The sequence below is a fragment of the Cervus elaphus genome, chromosome 4 (genome assembly GCF_910594005.1).
Source record: "Cervus elaphus chromosome 4, mCerEla1.1, whole genome shotgun sequence".
Taxonomy (NCBI): Eukaryota; Metazoa; Chordata; class Mammalia; order Artiodactyla; family Cervidae; genus Cervus; species Cervus elaphus.
This window is the reverse complement of record NC_057818.1, coordinates 9,125,950-9,141,477: the sequence shown is the minus strand read 5'-3', so window position 1 is coordinate 9,141,477 and position 15,528 is coordinate 9,125,950.

Here is a 15,528-nt window from a genome sequence, read left to right as displayed (position 1 = left end):
AGTATTATCATCATAGCAACAGCTGAGAGGAAGCAGGAAGAGCCTGACGTTTGGCATCAAATGGAGCTGAGTTCAAATTCTCCCTCCATCATGGTGTGATGTCATGTGATGACTCAGCTCCTTTTGCCTTCAGTACCTCTTCTAGGTTTTGTTTGTTTGTTTTAAGAATTAAGAAATATTGTAGGCAGACGCTTTACCATCTGAGCCACCAGGGAAGTCCGTATGCAGACATACAACTGAAAAATGTGTACTCATTTTATACCCAACTTCTTTGCCCGCTTCCGTCTAATAGGAGAGAAAAACTGGGGCTCAGAGAGGTGAAATGACTTGCCCAAGGACACACAGTTGTAAGCAGTGAGTGGGAATTCCAGAGTGTCTTTTTGTCTTTTCATTCTAAAATAATTTGACTTACAAGAAAGTTGCAAAAATTGTACACCCCCAAATTACACTTACCCTTTACCCAGATCCCCCAAATGATAACATCTTGCATAAACACGGCACGGTTTTAAAAATAGGAAATTAACATTAACAACAATATTATGATCTAATTATTTAGACTTTACTGATTGTCCTTTTTCTGGTCCTGAATCCAATCCAAGGTGATGCATCACGTTTAGTTCTCCTTATTCCTCTTTAATCTGGAGCAGTTCCTTCACCTTTCTGAGATGTTCTTGACCTTGACAGTTGGAAGAGAATGTAAGAAGCTAGTTACATTTTGCAGTTTTGGGTTTGTCTCATCTTTCCCTGTTATTAAATTCAGGTTATGCTTTTTGGGAGGAGGATCACAGAAGCCATGTCTTGTCTCTCTGAGTGCATCACATCATGGCCGTTTGTTCCCTTACTGATGATGTCAACTTGATCATTTGGGTTTAGATTCCAAGGCTTCTTTTCTTTTGACTGCACCATGCTACCAACAATCTGATTTCTATATACTGTACTCAAGCTGTCAGAACTGATCCTGCCGTTAAAGCAGTTGAAAATAATATTAAATGATACTGCAACTCAAGATGTTGCTTTTATACTGTGAGTTTGCTTGAGGTCAAAAACCAATTTTGAATCTTTGGCGCTTTCGTGCCTTGCACAGAGAGAAAGCCAAGATGCTGTTTGTCAAATGAAAATAAAATCATGAACATATGAGTGAATGGGATTCTCAGTTCGGGTTGCGGGCAGGAATATACGCCTTATATATCGCTTTACTTCCTACCTTGCCTACAAACTGTGGGCACTCAGTTAAATTTGAGTGAATGAAACTAACACTTCCTGCTGGATATTTCCTGACTTACAAGAGGAAGGGGAAAATGTCTATTTTGTATGTTAAAAAATGAAAAATATTTAATTTTATCCACAGTTCTTTCTTTCTTATAAACAAAGGTGTTTTTGCTTTGATTCTGGGTGTGTAAAAATAATTTTCTTATCTTTGGTTGTTTGTGGTGTTTCCATAGATGGAGACCATAACTGTTTAGTTTAGGAAAGCTGGTTAATGATTTGGGCGTGTGGTAGGCAGAATACTGAGATGGCTTCAAGATTGCCAACTGATATAATCCACTGTTCTTGAGTGAGGTGGGCCTGCTCTAATCAGTTGAACCATCAGGAGACTACAGAGATGGAGGATTCAGAGATTCAGACTTGAGAGACCAAAGGGAGAGAGTCACATGGTAGGGAATGGCAGGAGGGTTCTAGGAGCTGAGATCAGCCACCGGTCAGCGGCTTGTCGCAAGAAAACAGGGACCTCAGTCCACGAACACAAGGCACTGAATTCTACCAACACCCTGAGTGAGATCGGAAGGGCACCTGAGCCTCAGATGGGACCCAAACCCACCGACACCTTAATTTTGCCTCATGAGACCTTGAGCAAAGAACTCGGCTACACTGTGCCCCAATTCCCAGACCCATGGAAACTGAGATGAGGCATTTGTGTTGTTGTAAGAGGCTAAGTTTGTGATACATTGTTGCACAGCTATAGTTTGGCCTTTTCTATTGGAGTTATGCAGTATGTAGCTTTTGCAAATGGGCTAATTTCACTTAAGTTTCCTCCATGTCTTCTTTGTGACTTGACAGCTGATTTTTTCTTTTTTAATTATTGCTGAATCGACTTGAGGCTCTAAGAGGTCACATGGCCAGGAAATGGCAGAATCATACTTTGAACCTAGCTCTGGTTGAGTCATAAACCCACGTTATTTCTTCTGGAGGTCACGGCGTGGGGTGGTTCCTGTATCTCGGAAGAGGTGAGGGTGGTTTCTTTGTCTCTCTTTAGTCTGCCATTTTCCTTGGGTCTCACTCAGAATGCTTTTCCCTATTAGCTTGTAGATTAGGTTGTTAGCAAGGGAGGGAGATAATTATTGATTACTTTCCATATACCGGGTACCTTACATTGCCTTAAAATTTTTTCTTAAATACAATTTTAAAGGTTACTTTCCACTTACAAAATATTGACTATATTCCCCATTTTGTACAATAAATCCTTACACCCAGTAGTTTGTACCCCCTCCTTTTTACCCTCTCCCTTGACTGATAACCACTAGTTTATTCTCTGTATCTATAAGTCTGCTTCTTTCTTGTTGTATTCACTAGTTTGTCATATTTTTTTAGTTTCCACATATAAGTGATATCATACAGTATTTGCCTTTCTCTGTCTGACTCACTTCACTTAACATAATTCCCTCCAAGTCCATCCACGTTGCTGCAAATGGCAAAAATTCATTCTTTTTGGTGACTAACATCCCATTGTATGTATGTATACCACATCTTTATGCATTCATTTGTTGATGGACGGTTAGGCTGCTTCCATCTTGACTAAATTAAATAATGCTGCTATGAACATTGGGGTGTGTGTATCTTTTCAAATGAGTAGTTTTGGGTTGTTTTGGATGTATACCCAGGAGTGGCATTGCTGAGTCATATAGCTGCTCTATTTTTAGGTTCTTGAGGAAACTCCATACAGTTTCCCACTGGCTGTACAAATTTACAATTCCACCAACAGTGTATCAGTTCAGTTCAGTCGCTCAGTCATGTCCGACTCTTTGCGACCCCATGAACCGCAGCACACCAGGCCTCCCTGTCCATCACCAACTCCTGGAGTCCACCCAAACCCATGTCCATCGAGTCGGTGACGCCATCCAACCATCTCATCCCCTGTCATCCCCTTCTCCTCCTGCCCCCAATCCCTCCCAGCATCAGGGTCTTTTCCAGTGAGTCAGCACTTTGCATCAGGTGGCCAAAGTATTGGAGTTTCAGCTTCAACATCAGTGCTTCCAATGAACACCCAGGACTTATCTCCTTTAGGATGGACTGGTTGCATCTCCTTGCAGTCCAAGGGACTCTCAAGAGTCTTCTCCAACACCACAGATCAAAAGCATCAATTCTTCGGCGCTCAGCTTTCTTTATAGTCCAACTCTCACATCCATACATGACCACTGGAAAAACCATAACCTTGACTAGACAGACCTTTGTTGGCAAAGTAATGTCTCTGCTTTTTAATACGCTATCTAGGTTGGTCATAACTTTCCTTCCAAGGAGTAAGCGTCTTTTAATTTCATTGTTGCAATCACCATCTGCAGTGATTTTGGAGCCCAGAAAAATAAAGTCAGCCACTGTTTCACATCTATTTGCCATGAAGTGATGGGACCGGATGCTATGATCTTTGTTTTCTGAACATTGAGTTTTAAGCCAACTTTTTCCACTCTCCTCTTTCACTTTCATCAAGAGGCTCTTTAGTTCTTCTTCACTTTCTGCCATAAGGGTGGTATCATCTGCATATCTGAGGTTATTGATATTTCTCTCAGCAATCTTGATTCCAGTTTGTGCTTCCTCCAGCCCAGCGTTTCTCATGATGTACTCTGCATATAAGTTAAATAAGCAGGGTGACAATATACAGCCTTGACACACTCCTTTTCCTACTTGGAACCAGTCTGTTGTTCCATGTCCAGTTATAACTGTTGCTTCCTGACCTGCATATAGGTTTCTCAAGAGGCAGGTCAGGTGGTCTGGTATTCCCATCTCTTTCAGAATCTTCCACAGTTTATTGTGATCCACACAGTCAAAAGCTTTGGCATAGTCAATAAAGCAGAAATAGATGTTTTTCTGGAACTCTTGCTTTTTCGATGATCCAGCGGATGTTGGCAATTTGATCTCTGGTTCCTCTGCCTTTTCTAAAACTAGCTTGAACTAGTATATGAAGGTTCTGTTTTCTCCACATCCTCGCAAACATTTGCTATTTGTGTTCTTTTTTATAGTAGGCATTCTGACAGGTATGAGGTGATATCTCACTGTGGTTTTGATCAGCATTTCCCTAATGATTAATGATGTTGACATCTTTTCATGTGCCTGTTGATCATCTGCATTTCCATTTTGAAAAAGTGTCTGTTCAGTTCTCCTGCCCATTCTTAAGTAGAGTTGTTTGTTTTTCTGATGTTTGTATGAGTTGCTTACTTATGTTGGATTGTAACCCCTTTTCAGTCATATCATTTGCAAATAAATATTTTTTCCCATTCAGTCTTTTCATTTGGTCAGTGGTTTCCTTTGCTGTACAAAACCTTGTAAGTTTAATTAGCCCCTGTTGCTTATTTTTGCTTTTATTTAGTTTAGGAGATGGATCTGAAAACATCTGTGATTTATGTCAAAGAGTGTTTTGTCTATGTTTTCTCCTAGGAGTTTTATAATATATAGTCTCACATTTAAGTGTTTAATCCATTTTGAATTTATTTTTGTATATGGTAGTATAGAATATAATTTTATTCTTTTCCATGTAGTTCTCTGGTTTTACCAGCACTACTTGTTGAAGAGCCTGTCTTTTCTCTATTGTATACTTTTGCCTCTCGTGTTATAGATTAATTGACCATAAGTATGTGGGCTTAATTCTGGGCTCCCTATCTTGTTCCATTGATTTATGTTTCCAGTTTTGGCCAGTACCATATTGTTTTCATTATTGTAGCTTTGTAGTTTAGTCTGAACTCAGGGCATGTGTTTCCTCAACTTCTCATATACTACCTTTTATATCTTCTGTTTAACCCTTACACAAACCAGTTGGTTGGGTAATACTATGATCTTCTTTTTTACAGATGAAGAAAATGAGCCTCAAAGTCAGTAAGTCACTTTTCCAAGTCACAATTAGTCCCAACTAGCAAATGGGAACTGCTGGGTTTGGAATGTGGAGTGGTCTTGTTCTAAGCTTTAGGACCTTTACTCTGTGCTGAAGGCCCTCATTCTTCTTGGCCCTTAGGCACCTCTCTTTCTCTTAAAAGTGATTGGGCTGCAGCCCCTCATGAGTTATTACATTTAGGTAATTAATGATTGCCATTCCTAGTAATTTCACCAAAAGGGAGTCAACTGAACATTATTTTTCTCCTCGTGGAGAGACATAATACCACCTGTCTCTAAATTGTGTTTGCAATGTCCAGGAACTATATGCAAGAGAATATGTTAAGCAAAACTCTATCAGCGCAATTAGTCAAATCTAGAATGCAGAAAAGTGCCGAAAAAAAAACTATTTCAGCATTTGGTTCCTTTACCAGATGACTTTCAAAGGAGAAAATATTAATGGGAGGAGGGAACCTAGGAGAGACGTATGTACCAAACATCATATGTAGATTGTGTCAGATCTTGATTTGAACCAAAACACTGTGCGTATGTGTATGGTAAATAATATTAAGGAATTTCTGGTAGTTTTTTGATAGGCTAGTGACACTGTAGTTAGCCTTTTTAAAAGTGTTCTTCTGGGCTTCCTTGGTGGTTCAGTAGTAAAGAATCCACATGCCAATGCAGGAGACACAGGTTCGATCCCTGATCCGGGAAGATCCCACATGCTGCGGAGCAACGAAACCTGTGCGCTACAGCTGGGGAGCCTGAGCTCTAGAGCTCGGGAGCCACAACTACTGAGCCCCGGAGCTGCAAGTACCGAACCCGTGTGCCCTAGAGCTTCTGCTCTGCAACAGCAGAAGCCACCCCGATGAGGAGCCTGGGCCCTGCAACCCGAGAGTAGCCCCAGCTCGCTGCAGCTAGAGAAAAGCCCTCACAAAGCCCGCTGAGCGCAGCCAACATCGATAATAAATAAATTGTTTTAAAAATGTTCTTCCACTTAAAACACGTGTAGTTAACTTCTAAGTGCTTTACTTACATCACTTCCTCCATTTTATTTTTTTAGACAAAGTTAGAGGAATCCCTGGAAGCTATTTGTCAGCTTCACACCTGGGACAGGGCAGAGCTGGGGCTGAGGGCAGGAGACGCAGGCGAGTCTGTCTAGGTACAGCTCGTTGCCGTACCTTTACGGTCTCCGATCAGCCTTTCTCGGTGTGGACACACATCACACCACTGTGACAAATGCAACAGGCGAGGAATTTCAAGCTGTGGCTTTTTCAGGATGCAGTTTAGGGTTTTTTCCGTGGAAGTCCCTAGATACAAGTTTGAAAAATACCCAGAATCAGCTCCGTGCCAGGAAAGGTAGTTGCCAAAAGCAGTCTGATTGAGACCGAAACTCCAGATGTCATCAACTTTGCAGACACACACAGTTTCATGGTGAGTAGCAAGTGGCTGCCGAGGCTGCTGACTCACAGGCTGGGAGCCAAGGGGCCGGGGCTGTTTCTTCAAGAGCGTTTTGTAAGCCTGCTGCCTCCTTGGCACTACCATGCGGGCGGGGCTGTCCTCAGGGTGGATGGTGGTCCTTCCACATCAGCAGGGGGGTGCTTCTTCATTCCAAATGTGCTCGGAGGTCAGCGAGCGCATCTTGCTTTGGAGTTTCCGGTTGACAGCTCAGAACCTCATCTTCCTTACAATTGGCCCATGGGGTCGGGACGTGGACTTGAAGAGGTGAAGTGATGAGTCTGACCTCCCATGAACTCTTTACCTCCCTGATGAGATGAATGCAAGGAAACAGGAAGACGATTTAGCCCAAATCACTGAGTACTTCCCACTCGTACTGCTAAGCGGTTATCTCAACAATGCACAGGGTTTCTTACAACAGCAGAGAGAGACTGCAGATGAGTCAGGATGAAACCAACCCAGGACTGAGAAGATAACTGAAAGACATGGTTGTTCAGCAGCTCCATCTTCTGAGCGGAAGTCCCAGCCGGACAGCACAAACTCTTGTGTTCACTAGGGAGGCAGCAAAGTCCAGCAAGTCTAAAGGATGGTGGGGTGGCCTCGTGGGGTTATTGGCCCAAGGCTTTCAGAAAGAAATGTTCTGAGGGAAGATAGACTTCTGACCAAGAACAGGGGCATGTGAGGACCTGCCATAAAGCCTGAGCATAAAATCAGAAGCCTGCTACCCATCCAAACTTGGAGAGGCGTGAAGAGCCCACGGCTGTGGTGTGGGAAAGAGGATGCAGCACAAATGGGGATGGGTACTTTCACAGTTGAGGTGGCTGTTGGAACGCGGAATGAGGTCCTGCTAGAGGGTTTCATGCCGGGCAGCGGGGCTCTGAGGACAGCAGTGGCCCTCCCGTAGACAGATGGAGCCAGAGCTGGCCAGGAGGGATACCAGACAGACAGATTACATGGGATAGCCAAGAGACGCGTGTTCTTGAGATTATATATGGCACCCCCTGTGTACTCACGCAAGGAACTGAGTTAGCGTGGCAAGTGTCATAGGGCCAACGTGAGAATTAAATGAGAGAATAAGAAAAGCATTGGTATTGTTATTGCTGTTTCATAATTTTAATTGTTATGTCAAATAAACCTCGGTTCTGAGATATATATGTATATATATATGGACAGAGGAACCTGGTGGGCTTCAATCCATGGGGTCACAAGAGTTGGGCATGACTGAGTGACTAACACACATACACACACACATACATGCATGCATGTGGGCTCAGTCGTGTCCAAGTCTTTGCGACCCCATGAACTGTAGCCTGCCAGACTCCTTTTGGCCATGGAATTTTCCAGGCAAGAATACTGGAGTGGGTTGCCATTTCCTACTCCAGGGAAATCTTCCCAACTCAGGGATCGAATCTGCAATTCTCGAGTCTTCTGCATTGGCAGGTGGATTCTTTACCACTGAGAAGCCCATAGAGGTGGGCCGTAAAGAAGGCTGAGAACCAAAGAATTGATGCTTTCAAACTGTGGTGTCTTGAGAGTTCCCGAACATCAAGGAGATCAAACCAGTCCATCCTAAAAGAAATCAGCCCTGAACATTCATTGGAAGGACTGATGCTCAAGCTGAAACTCCAATACTATGGCCACCTGATGTGAAGAGCTGACTCATTGGAAAAGACCGTGATGCTGGGAAAGACTGAGGGCAGGAGAAAAAGGGGACGACAGAGGATGAGATGGTCAGATGGCAAATGCCATGAGATGGCTCAATGGATATGAGTCTGAGCAAACTACGGGAGATAGTGAAGGACAGGGAAGGCTGGTGTGCTGCAGTCTATGGGGTTGCAAAGGGTCAGACACAACTTAGTGACTGAACAACAATGTACTATTAATAATTTAATTAAATTATATAAATTACCAATGTTTGTATGTAGTTAAGTGCTCAGTAGCTGCTAGTTGCTATTGTTATTTTTATTATTATGATTATCAATGGAGATGATGGTACTAGAATAGCAGGAGGACTTTTAAGATGGGCTAGATGCCACTCGGTGGTAGATGGGGGTCAAAGATAGAAAAATACATTTTGATTACAATTACCATGATGCCTGTTTTTAATCCCTGGGCTAAAAATGGAGCCTGGGAACTCATGGTTAATATAGAAATAAATGTGTTGAACTCAGTCAAAGAGAAGGAGAGAGAGACTCAGAACAGGGACTTTCAGGCTCCAGTTTCCATCTTGGTTCAGCCGCAGGGGTTGGGTGCCCACCCTTCACTGCTGGGTTAGGTTTGGTCGTGGTCCAGATGAATATGAGACTCTCGGAGTAGACAGTAGGAGGCTGGAGATACTTGTCTAACATCCCCAACTGGTCGGAGTCAGCAGCCAGCAGAAGCACGAGAACTCCCATCTCTGACTTCAGATCCCTTCCTCCCACACTGCTGTCTCAGGTGTGAGAACCGCCGGGGTCCTGGCTGTCCGTGCTGACGGGGACAAGCATGGAGACAAAGCGGGTTGGGATCTGGGCTCCCATCCATGTGGCTGGCTCTCAGAAGAAAGCCGTGGTCCAGCCCAGGGCAGAGATGCGGGGTGAGCAGGGGAACGGGTTTGGCTGAATGTTCTAAATTTAGAAGGGGACTTGGATGGCCCTCCGTGGCTCTTGACTGGTGCCCAAGCTCGGAGCATGTTGGTGTTTTTCCTCTTCGGTTTCCCCGCGGGGTGGGGAAGCTGCCGCCCTCTCAGGTTCCTGAGGGCTCAGGCACCGGCGCCAGCTTTATAAATACCCTCTCCCTTCCCTGGCAGTTCTGACCCCGGCTGATTGTCAGTGATTTCAGGGTTTCTCACGGAGCCTCTGCACTTCACTTCGCTGGGATGAGACTCCAGGGTGGTGGGTCGCCCCCAGCCCTGGGGAGGGTCTGCGGCAGAGGCGCCGGCGGATGCGTCCTGGAGCTGCCGCCCTCCTCCCTGGGCCTTGCCAGGCAGTCAAAAGCCTTGTGGGGAATAACACTTTCCTTTGTCCCATTCAGATAAAACCGTTTGGAGGTTACTGCTGTGTCTTTTTAGGGGTGGGGGCGTGAAGACAAGGTTGGGCCGGGAGTGTTTGTAGACTGTGTGCCAGGCTTATGCCCGGTGATTTAATGCTGGTTAAAAACATGAGCTGATAATGAGTGTTCTATGTGTGAAAGCTCCATGCAGCTGTTTTTATGCGGACTGTCTTATTTATTCACCCATGTGATCCTTTAACATCTGTACAGTGTTTCATGGCTGCGGCACCTGAGGATCTGAGAAGTAACGGGACTGACCCAAGTCACACTTCGCTTTCTTTCTTTCCACACGCACCATGTTGAGAACCCCTATCATCTCTCATTTGTATTTAATAGCATCCTGGGCAATTAAGCAACCTAAAACGTTTTGAAGACATAGTGTAGTACGTGTGTGTGTGTGTACACGCTCAGTCTTGTCCGACTCCTTGTGATCCAATGGACTATAGCCTGCCAGGTTCCTCTGTCCGTGGGATTCTCCAGGCAAGAACACTGGAGTGGGTTGACATTTCCTCCTCCAGGGGATCTTCCCGATCTAGGGATTGAACTCCTATCTCCTGTATTGCGGGCAGATTCTTTACTGCTGTACCAGCTGGGAAGCCCAAAGACGGGTAGACCCAGGCTCAAATCACAGCACTGCCACTTGCTCTAAGAGTCCACAAATTCTTTACACTTATCTGAGCCTCAGTTTTCTTACCTGTCAAATGGGGAGGAGAGTAGAGTCAGTGTGAGGACCAACTGAGACTGTGTAAAACAACTTGGGAAAGAGTGGGCCCTGAATCAGTGATAATGAATAATAGTAACAATAATAAAATGTTAATTCAGTTGGTCCTCCCTATGTGTCAGGCTATTCTGTGCACATTATATTTTTTTATTTAGTGCTCTCAACCATCTTAGGAAGACATACTTTATTAACCTCAGTTTTCAAAAGATCTGAGGGGTAAAGAGGCCAAATGACCTGCCCATGGTCTCATAGCTAGTGAATGGTAGAGTGTGGATTTGAATCCAGAGAGACTCCGAGTCCACATTCTTGCCTCATATATAGTGCCTTTGGCATCATCAGCATCATCATCCATCATCACCATCCTTGTCATTCACCGTCACTACCATTCTCCATCACCATCATCACCATCGTCCATATCCTCACCGCCATCATCACCATCACGCATTATCACTGTCACCAACATGTCACCACTATCGTCACCGTCACCACTGTCAGCATCACACTCCTCATCAGCGTCGCTATGATGATGTCATGGTTATCATTATCCCTAACTGTGTCTGTCCGCTCTGGAGCTCCTCCTGGATGGGGATGGTACCCACATGAGCAGTAGGATCTCAGCACATGTCTGTGGATTGGAAACATGAATGAGATTACCCTTCACGAGCTCAGCTCATTCAAGAGGTTTCTCATCCATGTGTCCAGAGCCGTTGAGGACTAGTGCGTCTTAAACCTGAAATTCCTGTGGAAGGGAGCTCTGAGAAGCACATTGTTGGCAAAAACGCGCAGAGGCTGAGGATTCTGTTTTCCTTGCACTGTCCAACCAATATGGAAGCCACTGGCGACTGAATTTTAAAAGCCAAAAATGCTCAGAGGCTGAGGATTCTGTTTTCCCTGCACTGTCCAATCAATATGGAAGCCACTGGTGACTGAATTTTAAAAGCCAATTATTTAAAATAAAATAAAATGGAAAATTGAGTTCCATAGTTATGCTAGTCACATTTCATCACTTGTGGCTGGTGGCTACCGTATTGGATATACAGGCATCGACCGTTTAGTGTCTCATTGCTAAAAGTTCTCTTAGTGCTGTCCTAGAAGGTCCTGGTTCTCAGTCCCCATGTGCCCTCTGCCTACATTAATCTTTTCAGATAAGGAGGCTGGTCTCGGGCTTGGAGCCTGTGCCCACTGTGGCCAACACACACCAGCGGGATGGGGAGAGGAGCCAGAGAGGCTCCTGGTGAATTCATCCGTCTTGCTGCCGTCTTGCCTACGCTCACTGGGCTTAAGGTGAGGTGGTCAAAGTCACCGGCATTGGAGTCAGGGCTCAGATCTCCATTTTTCAGCTGTGCAACTTTGAGAAAATTAATAAACCTCCCTGGACCTCAGTTTCCCCAACCATGAAATGTGTATGCCACGACTTCATAGGGACTTTTGGGAAACCTGGAAGAGCTATGTCAAAAGCACTTGCACACAACAGGTTATGAAGTGTTCGTTCTCTTCCCCTCCATCAGAGAGAAGGCCAGGTTGGGCGAGGTTCAAAGCCAGGTGACTTCACAAAGTGCAGGGAAGTTCCCCTGCCCTCACCTCAGCCTGCTTCTCTAGACCTGCTTAGTCCTGGTTGGAATGTTATATATTTGGGCATTTGGTGAGACAGGCAATTGTTACCTTTTGCTACCATCACCAGTAAATAAAATACAAGGCTTTCCCCAAAGGAAGCCTTGCACAGGGGACTTAGTAAAGAGTTCTGGCAGCCCCAGGAATGACTCCCTTCACCCACGCAATGCACCTCCCCTCTCACCTGCCACCTTCAGTTCCCCCTACTCGTATCAGCCCATTTTACAGATGAGGAAACTGAGGTCCAGAGAGTTTCACTAGCACACCCATAACCTGTTGCATGGCAGGTGAAAAATGGCAGAGCAGGGCATTGAATTCAGGTCCACAGGAAGCTGAAGTCCCTGCTATTCCCACCATTTCACATTTCCCATGGGGTCAAGAAGATGCTTATGTAAGAGTGACCGGCATAGAGTTTTAAAACCCTTATGGTCCAGCTTGGAGGGGAGAGCTCAGGCTTTGTGGCACCAGTTCAGCTTTGAGATCTGGCTCTGTGTTGACTGCCAAGACAATCGTGGCCAAGCTGCCCCCTTTTATTAATAAAAACCACTTTAAGTTTCAGTTTCCCTAACTGTAAAATGAGGATGGTGATTAAACCTCATAGTGCTGTTTTGAGGATTCAGGGATCACGAGCTGTGTTTGACAAAATGTTTGACCTGCAGTGGGTGTTTGGAGCGCATTAGAAGCTTCTGCCCTTGCAGGCTTCTGCCCGCCCTGGACGAGAGTTTCTCACCCTCAGTGCTCCTGACCCTCTGAGCTGACGATTCTTTGGTATGGAGGCCGTCCATGTTATAGGATGTTTAACAGCATCCTTTGCCTCTACCCGCTAAGTGCCAGTTGGAACAACCAAAAAGGCTTTGCTAAAACTGTCCCTGGAGGGGCAGAATCCCCTCTCACAACCTCAGGGACACCCCCTGGAGCACCAGCTCCCAGTGCCACGCCAGACGGGAGGCTGAGATCAGCCTGGGGTGGCCGGCGCTGGCGCCTTTTGAGAATTGGCACCAGGCTCACTTTTTCAGCCGGCAATTATCCGAACAGAAGTGTTCTAATTGCCTGTAGATCAGGTTTCCTCTGGGGGTCATTTCTTTGAAGGCTCCTGTTGCTGTTTATTTATACTCATCCCCATAAAATGCATGTGCTCAGCTGCAGGGGGTATTAATGATGGGAGGGTCGCTCCAGACAGTGCCCAGGGAGGCGCCTGAAGATCTATCCTCCAGAGGTTTCTTATTTGCTGGATCTGCCTGGCAGGGCCCTGGTGGGAGTGAGGTGGGGAGTGTGTGTGTGTATGTGTGTGTGTCCATGCACCAAGAGCGGGTGTTTGTTGCCTCTCTGAGTTAGCACTTATATTAACACTAATACCTCCCCCAAGGAAGCTTCTGCCCTCACATTTGGCCACCAGACTGGGCCTCTGCCAGTCTGGACTTCCTGAACCCATCACAGGCCCCCGTGGCTTCCAGTTTGACTCCTGGGGGTGATACTGAGTCCCAGAGCTAACCCAGCTGGTTATTCCCCTGGAGGGGAACTAATGAAGTAATGAGGATGCCATACATGTGCAGGGCTCCGTTATTAGTGACAAGCTTTCTCACGGTGATCGTCACAATGAGGATATTAAATAAACAGCCTTTTCTGAGCACTGACTGTGTACCAACCACGGCACTGTCCATTCCTTCATTCATTCACTCACTCATTCATTCACACAGACATTGAAACAGACACGTTTTGAGTGCCACTATCCCCAGGCATCATTATAATGCCAGAGCAGCGAGAACTAATCATATAGGCAGTTAGCTCCCATGGAGCTGACAATTCGGGGAAGGTGGAGGGGAGTTAGAAGCTCCTCCTCCCATGCAATTATACTGTTGTAAGCAAAAAATAAATGAACAGGATTATTTCAGTTACTGATAAATGCTCAAAAGGAAGTAAAACTGAGGAAGAGGGCAGAAATTTGCTAAGGCGAGAGGGGCCTCTTGAACAGGACGGGGTCATCAGAGGAGACCTCGGGCCAGGCCCTTGATGACAAATGATGGGAGTGTTCTTGGAAGAGAAACAGCAGAACAAATACCTTGAGGTGGCAACAAGCTGTAATTACTCATGGAGCAGAAAGGTCCCAGGAGGCTAGAGCCACGAGAGGGAGGAGGTGGTTGGCGAGACTGGCAGGGGCCAGAAGTCAAAGAATGTCTTTGGCCACAAAATTCGAGTCTAAGTATTGGGTTGGCCAAAAAGTTCATTCTTACTTTGGACTGATTACTCCATTTCTGCCCCACAAACAGCCTGATGAGGGCATCTTATTGTCCCCATTTTACAGTTAGGAAAACTGAGGCTGAGAAGTGGGGCCACCTGATCAAGACTCCACGGGTGGGAGGTGGGTTGGGGACCCAGGTCTGCATGACTCCAAAGCCACTGCTCCTAATACCTCCCCACCCAACCCCAGCAGCATGTTGCGCAGCAGTGAGGCTTTAGTTGAGTGGGTTATGTATTCGACCTAGTTCTTACCTTCCAACCACAAGCCGCTGGGAGACTGGGGGCTGTCATCTTGTTGAGGCCTTTTCCCGTTGACGCCCTAGCTGGGGGGCTGGCTGTGGCCCTGATGCCCTCGTAGGCTCAGGGCGCTGTCATGCAGACCCGAAGGAGCTTGGATAAGAGTCAGTGTGGTTGCGCTCCATTGTGTGAGGTCAGAGGCAGACGGAGACAAAATCCCATCTTCTCCTCCAGCTAAGCAGAACTCTTCCCCACCCCACCCCAGCCGTGGGGGCACCTTCTCGGCTTTGGGGGTGGCTGCAGGGCCAGTGGAGGCACCCCCATGAGCTGGGGCCCTGAGAGCCTAGGTCCCCAGGCTTGCAGCCCGCTTCCTGTGTCCAGGCTATTAGCATCTTCCAGGGGCTGGAACTGAGAAGGGCAAAGCCATCGATTCTTCGTGGTGAAAGGTGTACCCTCCTTAAAAAGACTCCTTGCCCTCCCTTCCTTTACTTCCGTCCCTCCTCCCCCTCCTCCCTCTCTCCCTCCCTCCTCTTTCTCCTTATCTCCCCTCCTCCCCTCCCTTAGGCACTGGGGCACACAGTGGGGCAGGAAGCCGACCTCATCGCTGCCATCCTGAGGCTGAGGGCCCAGCCCAGTGATTCTCCTTCCCCTTGGGAAGCCACAATCCCGGAGGAACGGAATTGGAATAGGTGGGAGGTGGGGGTTATGGTCGAGTGGCGGGGAGTCAGCCTTCTGCAGTTTTGGAAATGTCTCTAGTTGGTTCTAACTCCCGGGGGGGCACTGGGAAGTCCTGGTCTGGAAGTCTCCTGGATTAACCCAGTAACTCTCTAAGTAACACAGAACTGCGGCCCTGAAGCGCTCTGGGGGTGAGGAGTGCGGTCCAGAGGGGTTATTTGGGAGGTTGGACTTGCCTCAGGAAGTCGAGAAAGGCTTCCTAGATGAAGTGACTTTGGGTTGAGTTCTGAAGGGCAGATGGTAGGCGTGAACGAGGTAAAGAGGTGAGGGGAAAGGGTGTGCAAAGTCCCTGCGGCAAGCAGGAATGAGGTAAGGACACTGACCAGGCACTCGGAAGAAGGGGTGGGTCTGGAGTTGTGAGGAGGGGTAGGAGGGGAGGAGAAAGGGGGAAGAGACTTCAGGTAGGGGGGTGGGCTCAAGGT